This window comes from Palaemon carinicauda, chromosome 30, assembly GCF_036898095.1.
Source record: "Palaemon carinicauda isolate YSFRI2023 chromosome 30, ASM3689809v2, whole genome shotgun sequence".
Classification (NCBI taxonomy): Eukaryota; Metazoa; Arthropoda; class Malacostraca; order Decapoda; family Palaemonidae; genus Palaemon; species Palaemon carinicauda.
In genome coordinates, this window is record NC_090754.1 from 53,641,678 (window position 1) to 53,646,677 (window position 5,000).

Sequence of the window (5,000 nt, forward strand, 5' to 3'; positions counted from 1 at the left end):
TGGTTGAGCACCACAGTTTTGGGCTAGCCCGACTGACGTTCTGATGAGCATTTATTCTGATAAAACTTGAACTGAAATTAGACACTTTTTAACCTTTACATGCCTCAAGTTATGGTTGAGCACCACAGTTTTGGGCTAGCCCGACTGACGTTCTGATGAGCATCTATTCTGATAAAACTGGAACTGGAAATAGACAACTTTTTAACTTTTATACGCCTCGGTTCTAAGGCGCAATGGCTAATGGGTTAGAACAAAAACCCTGGAAATCCAGAATGCTGGAAGAATTTGACACGAGCAGCTGAAGAGAATGACGGACGGACACTGTGACGTCATGTGACATTTCGGCCGTCAGTCATCCCACTAGTGTTATGTCGTGTTAGATTGCAGGCTTCGCCCAAGTCGGAGGTCGTTCCGAGAATTCGGATGTGCCCTATATTCTTTTTTTTTTTTTTTTTTTTGAAAGCTTTTGGATTTTTTGAGTGGTGCATGTTGTAGAGAACATTTTTAAATGGATGTTATTCATGTAACATACAGACAGGCAAACACACAACAACAACAAAAAAATGCAGCCGTTTCTAGTCCACTGCAGGACAAAGGCCCCAAACATGCCCTTATTCATGTCTGTGGTTTGGCCAGTTTTCACCACCACGCTTGCCAGTGCGGATTGATGATGGTTTGAGACTTTTGTCTTATCGCTTACAGAAAACCAACCTAGTATGGGCGTCTCTGACTAGTACAGTTTTGCTGATCATGGCGATACACAAACCCTTTCGCCACATTAAGACATCTCTACGCAGAAAGGGATGTATGTATATATATCAAATTTTGCACATTCCTTCGTGGCTAATTGGTAATGTCACTGTCATACAAGTATCCTGGACCACGGTTCGAAATCCAGCCGGTCAGATGCTATAGTCTTTGAGTGATTTCACCTGGGGCTCTGATCCCGAGGTTGTTAAGAGAATCCAGACTTTAATGTATTAATAATATATGTCTTATTTGAATATATATATATATATATATATATATATATATATATATATATATATATATATATATATATATAAATATATATATATATATATATATATATATATATATATATATATATATATATATATATATATATATATATATAATTTTCATTGAAGGCGATAGCTTTAGTGGCATCAATGTGTTTCCTGCAGGAATCTTCATATTCCCTCAGCTTCTTGAAGTGTTCAGAAGTAATCCTTTGGTTTGATGAACAATGATTATTCTTTTTCTTCATACTTTCTTCACTACAGCACTTTTTAAACATATACAAATATATATATATATATATATATATATATATATATATATATATATATATATACATTATATATATATATATATTATATATATATATATATATATATATATATATATATATATATATATATATATATATATGTGTGTGTGTGTGTGTGAGTGTGTGTGTGTGTGCGTGTGTGCGCGCGCGCATCACCCTCTCACACGACCCCTTTGACTAAGCTATATCTCAACCTGCTTCTTCAGACGCTTCCTCAGCCTCACCCAAAGGAAGTTTTCCTTTCTTCACAATTTATTTTAACGAGACAGAGACCAGGAGGAAATGAAAGGAGCCTTTTATAGCGGCTTTTTATTTCCCGTCTGTTACGCCTATAAAAAAAATGACCCTGGATTTACAAGAGTCATTTGGCCATCTTTCCTTTTAATGTTGTTCGTTCTTATTATTTTTCTCATTTATCGTTTATTTCTTATTTCTTATTCATCATCATTATCGTCATTTTCATCATAATCTCCTTGGTTAGATTTCGCTCATTTATTCCTTATTTCTTATTCATCTTCTTCATCATCATCATCATCTCCTCCTACGCCTATTGACGCAAAGGGCCTCGGTTAGATTTCGCCAGTCGTCTCTTTCTTGGGCTTTTAACTCAATACTTCTCCATTCATCATCTCCTACTTCACGCTTCATAGTCCTCAGCCATGTAAGCCTGGGTCTTCCAACTCTTCTAATGCCTTGTAGAGCCCAGTTGGGAGTTTAGTTAACTAATCTCTCTCTCTCGCTGGGCTTTTAATTCGATAGTTCTCCATTCATCATCTCCTACTTAACGCTTCATAGTCCTCAGCCATGTAGGCCTGTGTCTTCCAACTCTTTCTAGTGCTTTGTTGAGCTTAATTGGAAGTTTGGTGAACTAATCTCTCTTTGGGCTTTTAATTCAATGTTTCTCCATTCATCATCTCCTATTTCACGCTTCATAGTCCTCAGCCATGTAGATCTGGGTCTTCCAACTCTTCTAGTGCCTCGTGGAGCCCAGTTGAAAGTTTGGTGATCTAATCTCTCACGGGGAGTTCGAAGAGCATGCCCAAACCATCTCCATCTACCCCTCTTATTAAAGTATGTATAATATATCCCCTATTTCCCATTATGTTCGTATTTATTATTTTTATTTAGTTATTAGAATTAACTATTCGTTCTACAAAAATATACCAACGTCTAATAGTTTTCTCCACCACGATTATTATAATCTTTTATCTTTTGTTTTTTATATGCCCCCTATTCCTTTTTATTTTATACTATTTACTATTTATTATTTTAATCTAATTATCATTCAAATCAACTAACATTTCTAGCGAAATATACCAACGTCCAATACTTTTCTCTACCACTTCATTCTAATCTTTTATTTTCAATTTTTTCATTCAGGCATATTACACCACTTTCATCTCATACTCGTAGTCTTTTCGTCTCTAAATTCTCTAAGCTTCGTCACTATCTCATTCGCTGCTCAAATTTCATGAATTTAAATTCCTCTCCTCTTTAAATATTTCCTTTGTGCATATTTTGAGCCAGAGAAAATAATAGACGAACGAGGAGCGTAAAATTCTTGAATTCTTAAATTCTTATATTCAAAATTCTTACATTCTTAAATTCAAAATGCAAAAGAGGCAACTGGAGGCTTTTTCTTTTTATCTGTTGTTATTTGGGAACGTGGAAAGTGTGATGGTTATTTTCAACGTTTAATTTAGAATTATTATTAACAAAATCATTAAAATTACTGAATCTATTATTATCAGTAAAATTTTAGAAATTGTTATTACGAAAATTATTATTGTTCAAATTACTGAAATTATTATTTTCGAAGCCTGTATTAAGGTGATACAATCTTATCTCTTCTGAAAACATGTAAATAATTTGTTCCAATATTATTTCAGAAGCCTGTATTAAGGTGATATAATCTTACCTCTTTTAAAATTATAAATAATTTGTTCTAATATTATTTTCTCAGCTTGCATTATGGTGATACAATCTTCCCTCTTCTGAAAACATATAAATAATTTGTTCCAATATTATTTTCTCAGCTTGCATTATGACGATACAATCTTACTCTTCTGAAAACATATCAATAATATGTTCCAATATTATTTTCTCATCTTGCATTATGACGTTACAATCTTACTCTTCTGAAAACATATAAACAATTTGTTTCAATAATTTTTTCTCAGGTTGCATTATGGTGATACACCCTTCTTTCTTCAGAAAACATGTAAACAATTTGTTCCAATATTATTTTCTCAGGCTGCATTATGAAGATGCAATCTTACTCTTTTGAAAATAAACAAACCCACACAAACTCATCCCAGTATTAATCTTACATCTGAAAATAAACAGACAAAAATTTATCACAAATAAACATTCTCTTATGTTCCGGAAACTCATCAACATTAAATTAATTATACACCTCAAAGGAATTAATCAAAATCAAGAAAAGTATCTGTGGAATTCTATAACTCGCGACTCGATGCATTTGCATCGGACGCTTTAAAAAGGTCCCATTTTACTAAGGCAAATTACTACTTTACCAATTCCTTGTAATTTATGGAAATAACCTCCCTCCAACTACGGCAACTCCGGCGGATCCTGTAAAGATTCCAAATGCCATTAAGGGAATTGCTTCCTTATTTATGGGCTGGAAACTGGAAGGGCTTCAGACCGAATGACTGGGGTAACTAGAGTTGTAATTCCTTTTCTCCTAGAGTCCTACTTTCCTCCGACGGACGCTTACGCCTCGAAAAGGATAAAGAATCCTTTATTTTAGATTTTGTGATTTATTCAGTTTAATAACGATGGGATTTATGAGTTTTGGTGGCCTATTAGGAGCTATTAAAGGGAGAAGATGCAGATGGAGGCCAGAGAATTATATGGCGAGATAAGGTGAAGGATGATATGGAGAGAAGAGGTTTGGTGGAAGAGTATGCCTCTAATAAAGGCGTTCTGTCAGACTAGGGTTCGAATCCTGCTCAAGCTTGATAGATTCTTGCATTGTCTGCAACCTCACCATCCTTGTGAGCTAAACATCCGGTTTTGAGGGAGCCTATAGGTCTACCTGCTGAGTCATCAGCAGCCATTGTCTGCCTGTCCCTGGTCCTAGCTTGGATGGAGAGGGCCCATGGCTGCTGATCATATGGATATATGGTCAGTCTTTAATGCATTTTCCTGCTAGACCATTGTCACTGTCCATTGTCTCTGCCATTCATGAGTGGCCTTTAAACCTTCGATAACGCATTTACTCCGTGAGTGCTTTTACTTGGGAAAATTTTATCTTACTCTAATATCTATTTGATTTTGTTAAAATATTTATCGTTTATATATGGAATATTTATTTTAATATTGTTATTGTTCTTAAAATATTTTATTTTCCTGGTTTCCTTTCCTCACTGGGCTATTTTCCCTGTTGGAGCCCCCGGGCTTATAGTATCCTGTTTTTTTCCAATTAGGGTTGTAGCTTTGCAAGTTATAATAATAATAATAATAATAATAATAATAATAATAATATTGATCTATGTATTTCCACCACTTAAGATATCAAATGACAATGAAGTCAATATTAAAATTCTCTCTCTCTCTCTCTCTCTCTCTCTCTCTCTCTCTCTCTCACTCTCTCTCTCTCTCTCTCTCTCTCTAAATGAAAGCATTTTGTACCTCTGTACAT